Source organism: Podarcis gaigeae (assembly GCF_964106915.1).
Source record: "Podarcis gaigeae genome assembly, chromosome: 3".
Taxonomy (NCBI): Eukaryota; Metazoa; Chordata; class Lepidosauria; order Squamata; family Lacertidae; genus Podarcis; species Podarcis gaigeae.
Window position 1 is genome coordinate 102,861,496 of NC_139680.1, and position 11,648 is coordinate 102,873,143.

Genomic DNA, 11,648 nt, shown 5'->3' on the forward strand with positions numbered 1-11,648 from the left:
AGGAACCCTGGGAGGCAAGTTATAAAAGTCTCTGCCAAGTCACTGTGTTCAGGCAGCAGTGACGAAGCAAGTAAGCTCATGGGATGGAGAACCGGTTCTTTTGCAAGAATGACAAAGGCACACACTGAAGTCTCGAGGGTCTGAAAGAGCCGGTCAGATTGTATTAAGTTCAAGGGGCTTGGTAAAGGGTAAGATCACGAGGGAGGTGCAGGCATTTCTTGGAGACTATTTACATTTTAAAATAAGGCTCCGGATACTTTTAATGGGGGGCGAGGTATATGGAGCTGCTTTGGGAAACTATTCAGAAGTGGCAACTGGTGGGAAATGCAGTATCAGACCTTCTGTAGAATATTGGGCCAAGAAAGCAAGCTGGGCAGGCACAGTGTGTTGCCAATCTCTGTCCCCCCTCGCCCTACCCTTTCTCCATTTATTTGCCTTTAGCCGCACTGGGATTTGTAGCCGTTTGCAAAAGCTACAGCTTATGTCTGCGCTGTTGGGAAACTTCCTGTGCCGGTTTTGCAGACCTCTGGATGAGCTGTGAAAGGCAGAGGAATGGGTCGAGCTGTTCTCCCACACCCAACAGCTCTCCTGTTTTTACTTTGGATTAATTTCAGGAAGGCTAGGCATGTCGGTCTGTTGCAGTAGAAGAAACAAAGGGGCTCACTGGTGTCTTTTTGTGAGTTCAGCTGTGGTGGGCAGGGGAGATTGGGTTGGATGAGCTTTCAGAGTCCCTAAAGGTAAACGGACCCCTGACCATTAGGTCCAGTTGTGGCCAACTCTGGGGTTGCAGTGCTCATCTTGCTTTATTGGTCAAGGGCCGCTTCTGGCGAACCAGAGCAGCGCATGGAAACACCGTTTACCTTCCCGCTGGAGCGATACCTATTTATCTACTTGCACTTTGATGTGCTTTCGAACTGCTAGGTTGGCAGGAGCAGGGACCGAGCAACGGGAGCTCAGCCCGTCGCGGGGATTCGAACCGCCGACCTTCTGATTGGCAAGCCCTAGGCTCTGTGGTTTAACCCACAGCGCCACCCGTGTCCCTTCAGAGTCCCTACAACCATCTGATTCTTTGATTGCAATGGTGGGATTTACAAACCTGGTTGAACCAGTAGGCCTGCTGGGGGATAAGGCTTTCAGCGGCTACAAGCTATAATGGCTCCATGGTCAGAGTGACATAACACCCCAGAAGTCCACATTTCCATCAAGTGTAGACGTGAACATGGAAAAAAACCAAACTTTTACCATAGCACATTACTTTGTTTTATTCAAAACTAAATATATTTTTATGCAGTGCTTTTTTTCTTTAAAAATGTTTAGTGGGTACTCTCATTTTGTCTCAAGAAAACCACCATTTTATAGTTTAAATCGGGGAAAATAAATACAGTAAATGGACAAAAGTACAAAGATTCACAAAATGTTTCGGGGTATACGTCCCCCCAGAAAAAAGCACCGTTTTTATGGCTTTTCTTCTTAAAAGCTGAACAACTAGTATGAAACAAAAGAAACGCTCCCTCTTCGTAACTATGACACACCACCAAATGCAGCCGTTATATAGCACATCAGAGAAAAGGGAGAATCCAGATGATCCAGCACAAGAAAAGAAAAATAACAACACATTGTCAGAAATCAAAGCAGCCAAAATATTTTATATGCTTTAGGAACCCACCTGTGGTTTGCCTGGTTCAAATGTGAAATAAAACAGTTCAATTCCACCATAAATTTGTCCGTGGATGTATTTTGGATTCATCTTCATCTCTGGGTTACCAAGAAGAATTCAATTTGGAGCCACCACAGTACTTTGGGAGGTGGTAAAAATCCATTGGGAACTTGGTTGTTTGACAAAGCTATAAAAAACAGATTATGAAGTACTCAGAGGAAATAAAAATGGAGTACATGATTGCCTCATGTATTTTAATTTTAATTTTTTGGATGATTTTCCCTAGATTTTTGTGTGGTTAAATCTCATCTTGCCGTTTACTGGAGCCAGCCGTTGCTATCTTTGTCCAGCATGTGTCTCTTGATTTGTCGGTAGCATTTAAATCAACAGCACTGGTGAGCTGAACTCTTGAATTGAAGTTGCTCCTTTTGGAACACCTGAGCAACCTGCTGTAACAAAAGCACCAAATATCTTAATTCATAGAATTGTAGAGATGGAAGGGTTCCCAATAATCATCTAGCTCAACCTCCTGCGGTGGGGAGGAGTGTGAGGTGCTTTCTTTGCTGCAAAAGGTACAGTAACAGGCAGCTCAGAGCATCTGGGATTAGCTGAGGCCGTGCCATCAACTCTGTGCATGCCCCAAATTACAAAGGCAAATTGGGGTGATTCAGAGCAGGTTCCTGCTTTTCTAAGCCAGATCTTGCCATTAGCAAGGCATCTTGAGGCAGATCAGGGACTTTAGCACTTTGGAGTGGCTCTGTGGCTTTAGATTTACCCAAAAATGCATGGCTGTCTTTGACCCTTTAAGACGCAAAACCACAATTGGCCGAGGAAATGCTTAGAGGTCAGAGAGGTGGGAGGGATCTTGCATAGTTAGAGCAAGGTCTAACTTCCTTAATCGCTGCAAATTACTTTCTGATACCACTCCAACTGCTGCAATTAGGGGCAGGGATGTTCATTTCAACATTGGGAACAACAAACCCAAGTTGTTCTTCCCATGGGTTCACATGTGACTTTGCCAGTTTTGTACTAACCAGGGTTAAAATCACCTAGCACAATAGCTGCTGGCTTGGCAGGTTTCTCATCCAGGGTCCACCTCCCCTTATGTCTATGTTTCAAACTGATTGCGCACAAAGAACTAAGGGAGAGAACGAGATGCTTGCTAGGGCTGATGGGAGTTGTAGTTCAGCAACAATGGGAGGTCCAAAGCACCCACAACCTGCTCCCTTGGAACATCAGATCTCCCTGCAAAAGACTTTTGCTAGTGTGGCTGCATCCTCTGATAAACTTCAGGATGGGCTTTTGACGACAGGTGACTTGGCTTTCCTGTTTATTTTGCAAACTCACTTTTTCTATTTTGGTATAAATATTTTGCAGACACACTTCACTAAACATACTCTTTACTGTTTGAACAAGCTAGTCTTGGAGAGGCAGCTTGTTTCTACCCAATGAGCAGGTCTCATCCCTCCTCTTGTTAAGGTTAGCAGACGTCCCCGTTTCCCGGGGACAGTCCCTGGGTTTACAAATGAGTCCACATACAAAATCAATTGAAGCCGAAGAGTGTCCCCGGATTCATTGGAAAAAATCTGGTAACCTTATGTGAAGTGCCCGTTTCCTCTTCTTACAGATTGATGACCCATCTGTTTTCCCCCAATTTTTTTTTTTAAGAATAGGAAATAACAATCTTTGAAAAAGACAGTCCTTATAGACTTTTTTAAAAAAAATCTTTATTGATTTGCACTTTGCTTTGTATATCCAAGGAGATACATATTAAAAAACAGGGAAAACAAACAACTCCCTATGAAAAAAAGAAAAGCTTTGTGATATCAAAAATGGAAACCACATCCCATACAGCTTAGAGAGACAAGCAGTAGTGGTGTTAGTAGTGATACATAAATCCAGTAGCCTCCTAAAAGGAAAGTCACTATTAAACCATATGTAATCAGAATCAGAATCACTGGAATTATTATTCATTTCAAATCCTTGTTTAATTTGATGGGAGGTGATTTCTATTGTTTTCCTTTTCTTTTATTAATGCAAGTAATAAAGTCATGGCACACATTTAAGCATTTTCAGATATCGAAAGACCTTTTAATATCCTAAGCAAAATGTGTCTTCCACACCATGAATAATTTTATAAACCTCTTATCAGGTCTTCTCCTTGAAGTTGTCTCTCCACCCCCCTTAAAACTATCCCTCCAAGTTGCTCAAAGTGTCATCCATGATTCTCCCTGTTCTCCTTTTTATCCTCACAACAGCCCTGTAAGGTAGGTTGGGCTGAGAGACAGCCTGAGGGGTCGTATAACACACACACACACACACACACACACACACACACACACACACACTGCAATGATGGAATCTTTGGCCCAACATGGGGCTCAAACCCCAAAAGTCTTATCTGGCTGCCCTTCAGATAAACTTGGAAAAGATATGCCTTCTATTTTCTGAACAAAAAGACAATAGAGGGATTGTCATCTGATAAGAATGCACATCATCGAAACTGTTTCTGAACAAGGCCTCCTTTCGGGTGATGGGCAGCAGAAGCCTGAATCTAAATTTAAGCCTTTTTTTCCCTCCCTCTTTTCATTTCAATCTGCCCCAGAGGAGTGAAAAAATGGACACAGATTGGAGGGGGTGGGATGACCGAAGGCCTTGGCACAAAAGCAACATGGCTTATTTATGAGAAAACAGTGAGTTGTCTTCCTAAAGGCCAAATTTTCTTGGAATTGAACCCGCAAAGCAGGACTGCTTTAATGGACTACACACATGGCTGGCTCCCCCCCCCCCCCCATGAAGGATTGATGGCTAGAAGATCATTGTCCTTGTTGCTGTGCAAAACACAGGAACTTGGAAGCCGACATTCCCTGCTGTTGGTGAAGAAATGAGCTGAGTAAAATAAGTGGAAGATGCAGTAGGGTGACGCTGTGGTCTAAACCACTGAGCCTCTTGGACTTGCCAATCAGAAGGTCGGTGGTTCGAATCCCCGCGACGGGGTGAGCTCCCGTTGCTCCATCCCAGCTCCTGCCAACCTAGCAGTTCAAAAGCACACCAGTGCAAGTAGATAAAGAGGTACCGTTGCAGTGGGAAGGTAAACGGCGTTTCCGTGCGCTCTGGTTTCCATCACGGTGTCCCGTTGCGCTAGAAGTGATTTAGTCCTGCTGGCCACATGACCCGGAAAGCTGTCTGTGGATAAATGCCATCTCCCTCGGACTGAAAGCGAGATGAGCGCCGCAACCCCATAGTCGCCTTTGAGTGGACTTAACCAACCAGGGGTCCTTTACCTTTACCTTTGCCTTTACCATCCTCTACTTTGAAGGGCTGTCAGAGGACTGCCTTTACTTTGAGCGTGTCCTCTTGTTTGAAGAGCTCTCCATAGAGAAAGGACTCTAAGAAAGGAGAACAAGAAGGGCTTAGAAATTGCCCATCAGCACGTAGCACCTAGGGAGCAGACTGAGCAGGTGGGCAGGTCAGTGGCAGCTCACAGTCTTCACCTGTAAGGAGAGATGTACAGTGGTACCTCTGGTTACATACTTAATTTGTTCTGGAGGTCCGTTCTTAACCTGAAACTGTTCTTAACCTGAGGTACCACTTTAGCTAATGGGGCCTCCTGCTGCTGCCACGCTGCCAGAGCACGATTTCTGTTCTCATCCTGAAGCAAAGATCTTAACCTGAGATACTATTTCTGGGTTAGCGGTGTCTGTAACCTGAAGCAACTGTAACCTGAAGTGTATGTAACCCGAGGTACCACTGTATTGTTTTGGGCATCACATGAGAAGGTAGAGTCCCCAACAAAGATGTGCTTTCCCAAGCCCTCATTCCTCGTGTGTTCGCACTCCTGTCTCAGCGACATCTACGCTGCCTTGGTCACGTCCACAGAATGGAAGATGGCAAGATCCCCAAGGATGTGCTTTACAGAGAGCTGGCTTTGGGCACCAGGCCCCTTGGCAGACCAACTCTGCGTTACAAAGATGTCTGCAGCCGTGACACGAAGGCTGGCAACATCAACCCTGTCGTGTGGGAATCCCTTGCAGACGACTGGAGTGCCTGGAGACAGGCAGTCAAGTCATGTATCCACAGCAGTGACCAAAGGAGGAATGATGGCTGCGAGGAGAGCAGGGACAAAAACACCATGGTGCATCTGCAGCAGCACAACCAGACGCCTTCATCTGCCCCAGCTGCAAGAAAGCAGCAACAGGAAGTTCCTGACTCCACCCAATGCAGCTAAGTCCAGTGCCACCTAGTGACTAAACTATGTAATGTCATTATCCACACAAATTAAAAAAATGGAGTTGATTAATCTATTTTAAATTTGCACACAGGCAAATGAGCAAAGCATGAAACATATTTTTTTTAATATATATAATACATTATGTGTTATAACAGCCAACTTAGAAGAGGCATTCTCTGCTATATGAGAGAAGGGGTAATTCCTTTTTAATATGGTCATTACCATCTGTAGGGTTTTTTTATAAGTAGCTGCATTAAAAACAACTTTTTAATGTGAAATCTGCTGCCTTAATTAAATTGGTGTACTATTTTAATCAGTTAAAGCTTCTTTAAGACTGCACACTTATTCCCACTAAGAAAGCCTCACTGAATTCCACGACACTTGCTTCTGAGTAAATACACACAGTATACTGGCTAATATAACTTTTAATGATTATTTGCCATAGCCTTGCAACAAAGTTAATTTACATTTAATAGCCACGTGTGTGTATTTTATGTTTTTAGACAAATGGAATCATGGTTTCAATCACTAGTTTGCTTTTAAGTATATCTCCAGGATGATGTGAATAATTTTAACAGGGCTCCTGTCTCTTTAATTGCTAAAACCCCATCTGCTCCAAGACACACCTGTCCACCTGTGAATGAATCATGATGCATTTCAGAAGACATGCTGGGCTACATCTGCAGACTGATGCTGCTGGAAATAGTTTTGATAGCAGTTCTGAGCCTTTTGCTCTGCAAGAGAAGTGCAACGGTTATACTCCTGTGGCTATGAAACCTAAATGAAAAACTTGCTCCGCTCCTATTTATAGCAACCTGGTGTCCTGAAACCAGCACATCGAGCTCTCCAAGCTGCAGAGATAAGTGTTATGACTTGCTAGCATCTGATGATCAAGCTGCTCCTAAAGGCCCAATAATTAAGTTATTTTCAGGTGGGATTTACTCACATACCTGAAAATTCAGGTTGTGCAGTTATAGTCAGTTGGGTGGTCTTGCACTATTCCTGTTTCCTCAAAATATCAGACATTTTGTGACCTGGAAAGTGACAGGAATATGCAGTGGAAACTGTGGGATAACACTTGGGGTTTGACACAGTGTCATCTAACCTCCCCAAAAGCAAATCAGAATTACAATTAAATAGCCAACACTGTCTAATCTCCCTGCAAATGGATCAAGAAACAGGTTGTCTGGAAAGCACCCTGGATGTCCCTATAAGAACATAAGAACCCTATAGGAAGCTTGTATTGGTCTTATAGGGACATCTTCCTGAAACCAAACTTTGGTTCAGACAATAAGTGGGTATGCTCCTTCCATACAGCACCCTGAAACCCAGAAAATAAATCTTAAAAGGACACAGTGAACACATCTTCTAAACAGCCATCAGGAAAGTTACTTCAATCCAAGCAGCATTTCTGAATGCCCCCTTCTGCGTTAAACTAACTCCTGTTCCTACAACAGAGTGAGCTTTTCATGCCGCTGGTGTGTTTCTTTAAAGGTCAAGAGATCTCCAAATACTTGTCTCTTTTCCTTCTTGGTCTGACCTAATTTCCTCTCTACTTGACTGGCAGACTCAACAAAGAGGAAGAGTCATTTCCTTTCCAATCACTGGTGGCGCGGTATTTTGTTTCATCACTGAAAGTGCTGGATGATTTCACACTCAGAATTTTCCACCTCCACTGCAAAAGCCCTTTGAGCACAGGTAGGCAAGCTAAGGCCCGGGAGCTGGATCCGGCCCAATCGCCTTCTAAATCCAGCCCGCAGATGATCTGGGAATCAGCGTGTTTTTACATGAGTAGAATGTGTCCTTTTATTTAAAATGCACCTCTGGGTTATTTGTGGGGCATAGGAATTTGTTCTCCCCCCCAAAAAAAAATATAGTCCAGCCCCCCACATAGTCTGAGGGACAGTGGACTGGCCCCCTGCTGAAAAAGTTTGCTGACCCCTGCCTTGGAACTTTCCAGGCAGGCGTGCTCTTTAAGTTTCTTAGCTGGTATCCCAAAAGGTAATAGGAAAAAGGTGAAACTATATTTGTTTCACCAGGTGCTGATAGGTCACTGAGATGGTACCCGACTGCCCTATGAAGATATCAGACATCTAGACATGCTTGGGCTATAACTCCCACTATCCCTGACCATTGGCAATGTTGGCTGGAGGCGATGGGGATTGTAGTTCACAGGTCTCCAAACCCCTGATTTAATTTGTGTCCTGCTAAATATATGACCTACCTCTCTGATATCCCAGTCTAGATGCAACGCTGCTTGAAATTTATGGCCCAAAGTCGAAAGAAAGTTAGTTATGCTAAAGCAGGCATCCCCAAACTCAGCCCTCTGGATGGTTTGGGTCTACAACTCCCATTATCCCTAGCTAACAGGACCAGTGGTCAGGGATAATGGGAATTGTAGTCCCAAAACATCTGGAGGGCCGAGTTTGGAAATGCCTGTGCTAAAGTCACTCCAAAACTGGTTACAACCAACTGGCCCTCTGGAACTTAAGTGTGGCTTATTTTTCTCTGGATTGTGGCCTGCAATGTCAAGTAATCTTGTGAAATCATTGCAATTCTTTTTCACATTCTTGTTGTGGGTTGGGGTGGGGTTTGTGACTAGATAGGGCTGCCACCTTTGGTCAGGCAAAATAAAAGACAGGTTGGCGGGGTGAGGACACACACACTCCCATGACACCATGGGAGGCGGGTTCCCCACATTCAGCCTCTCACCACCCCAGCCCCATTTTCCCCCTCGACTCACATAGATGGACAGGGGCCAGGGGTAGACGGCCAGCTCTCATGGGCAATTTGAGCTGCTGCTCCAGCCTCTTGCCGATGCTGGTGGTGAAAGAGACTTGAGCATGGACAAAGAAGAGGGAGGAGGAGATGTCAAACCGGGGCAGCAGAGGGGGCAAAGCAGCGCTGGGCCTGCACCATCCTAGCCTGGCAGGTAGCAGCTGCAGAGGAGCACCAGTGAGAGGGGGGGAAAGAGGGAGAGGAGGTCTCTGTTGTCGCTCAACTCTGGTCCAAGCTCCTCCTCAGCCACACCAACAGCAACACAACCAGGCAGAGGGCCTTCTTGGTAGTGGCACCCACCCTGTGGAATGCTCTCCCATCAGATGTCAAGGAAATCATCAACCACCTGACTTTTAGACAACATCAGAAGGCAGCCCAGGTTAGGGAAGTTTTTAATGTTTGATGTGTTTATCGTGTTTTCAATATTCTATTGGGAGCCACCCAGAGTGACTGGGGAAACCTAGCCAGATTGTTGTTGTTGTTGTTTAGTCGTTTAGTCGTGTCCGACTCTTCGTGACCCCATGGACCAGAGAACGCCAGGCACCTCTGTCCTCCACTGCCTCCCGCAGTTTGGTCAAGCTCATGCTGGTAACCTCGAAAACACTATCCAACCATCTCGTCCTCTGCCGTCCCCTTCTCCTTGTGCCCTCCATCTTTCCCAACATCAGGGTCTTCTCCAGGGAGTCTTCTCTTCTCATGAGGTGGCCAAAGTACTGGAGCCTCAGCTTCACAATCTGTCCTTCCAGTGAGCACTCAGGGTTGATTTCCTTCAGTATGGAGAGGTTTGATCTTCTTGCAGTCCATGGGACTCTCAAGATTCTCCTCCACAGCCAGATTGGTGGGGTATAAATAATAAATAATAATTATTATTATTATTATTATTATTATTATTATTATTATTATTATTATAGCCATTTTCGGCTGCCTGAGCTTGAATATGGGAAGAAAGGCATCCCGTTTGAAGTCTAAATGGGACCGGGAACACTTTTGTCCCAAAACGGGACGATCCCATTTTTCTAGGGACAGGTGGTAACCCTAGATTCAGGTAGGTAGCCATGTTGGTCTGACGCAATAGAAATATATTAAAAAATTGTCCAGTAGCATCTTAGAGACCAACTGAGTTTGTTCTTGGTATGAGCTTTCGTGTGCAAGCTCATACCAGGAACAAACTTAGTTGGTCTCTAAGGTGCTACTGGACAATTATTTTTTATTTTATATATATATTTCGGGTGGCAACTCTTAGGACCTCAAGATCCCACACAACTCTGTATATCTGTTCTTGTAAGAGTTTGAGCTGGGCAAAGGGAAGACAATCTGGACAAGTATGGTCTAAGGTAGCCACTGACACATTGCCAATAAAGTGGAAATGCATCACTGAAAAAAAGATAAGGGGACATTGGTTACATAACAGTTGCGCATGCTGAGTTATATGTCCACATGCAACCCTGTATTGCAATATTACATGCCGTTAGAGTGGAGGAAGCTGTTACCTGGTGAGCTGTGTGGCTACTCAGCTGGTGTCCACTTGTGGTAATAGTTGATGTGCAGCGTAAAGGCCTCTGCTCTCCCTTTGCACTATTCTTCATCTTTAAACGGGACTTGGACCCACCAGCTCTTCAAATGGAGAACTGGCAACCCTTCAAACAGAGGACTGTAAAGTAAGATATATGACTAACCTAGCCTGGCCTGTTCCATTTCTTTCTTAGGCAAAGGCCAGTGATATGTTGCCATGGGAACCAATAGGGCCTATGAAACCCTAGTTGGTAGACAGGGCCTTGGAAACATCTTAAGGTACTGGCTGCCTCCTCGGAGATTGATGCGAGGGAAATGGACTTTGGATGCCTGTTGGCGTGTTCCAGCTGTTATGATTAATTAGAGGAATCTTAATTTTATATAGCTAGATCCTAGAAAGTTGGGTATGGATGAAAACCCCCATTCAGTTGGCAGGAGAATGCTGATTCCCTCCCCACCTTCTGCATTTGCCTGCCAAATCGAAGGATTGGTTTCATGAAAGCATAAATCTCATTTTCCTGCTTTGTGTGTGTTGAACTTATTCCCAGTCATGGAAAAGATGTGGCTTCTTGTAACCCCAGCTGGTGTTTTATTTTTAAAGTGGTGCATTGATTTTTTATTTTTTGTTTTTTTTTATTGTGGTTTTAATTTGGTGCTGTTTTGTTTTGAGTATGTCTCGAACGTGCCTTATGTCTTTTGTAAGAGGCTTTGAGATCAGATAAATAAAAAAAATTATCTTAACCAGCCAAATCTGTGCTTGGTTGCAATCTCCAAAAACTGTTTGTAAATTGCGATTCATCTTAAGCATGTGTAATTATTTGTTTTGTTCCTCAGTAATAATGATCATAATGTAGCACGCTACCCCAGTCCCTGACTGATGCTGTAGGTACGTGGGTCCTAGACCGCATAGGGCTTTAAATGTCAAAACCAGCACCTTAAACCTGACCCTGTACTCCACCGGGAGCCAGTGTAGTTGGTAAAGCACTGGATGAATGCGACCCCACGGCAAGGACCCTGTAAGGAGCCTCGCCGCAGCATTCTGCACCTGCTGGAGTTTCTGGGTCAGCTTCAAGAACAGCCCAGCTTCAAGAGTGAGTTACAATAATCAAGTCTGGAGGTGACCATCACATGGATCTCTGTGGCCAGAACAGGGTGAGAAAGGTAAGGGACCAACTGGTTAATACGGCAGAAGGAGCCATATTAAGCCATTTACAGAAGGAGCTCATGCTCGTTCCTCCTTTCCTACCCTATGTAATTCAGGGTGGTCCTCTGACTCCACAAGAGTGAATAAAAGTTTGTTGGGCTTCTTTCTTGTAGCAATTAGCAAGCCTCCAGCCAATGAACAATACAACCATTGTGTCCTCATTTGGGAGTCAAACTTGACAGTGACTCATCTCCCTCTTCTTAATTGGGTGCATTTGCCAAGGAATGTAGCTCTTCATCTGCCTCAGTGCGACATTTGGGCAGGTC

General features: G+C 44.7%; 1 long non-coding RNA gene across 3 annotated transcripts in view; it reads right to left on the reverse strand.

Annotated features, from left to right (window-relative positions):
• The window catches only part of LOC310842135, a 44,541-nt gene extending 33,638 nt beyond the window's left edge, over positions 1 to 10,903 (reverse strand). For 2 of the 3 annotated variants that reach the window (XR_014562910.1, XR_014562911.1), the window contains exons 1-2: positions 10,157 to 10,903; positions 1,667 to 1,844 (exon numbers count right to left, since the gene is read on the reverse strand). This is a non-coding gene — a long non-coding RNA (uncharacterized lncRNA). Of the gene's footprint in view, positions 1 to 1,666; positions 1,845 to 6,298; positions 6,623 to 10,156 lie in introns of those variants that run through there. The other variant, XR_014562912.1, reaches the window with a different exon arrangement.
• Positions 10,904 to 11,648: the final 745 nt, after the last annotated feature.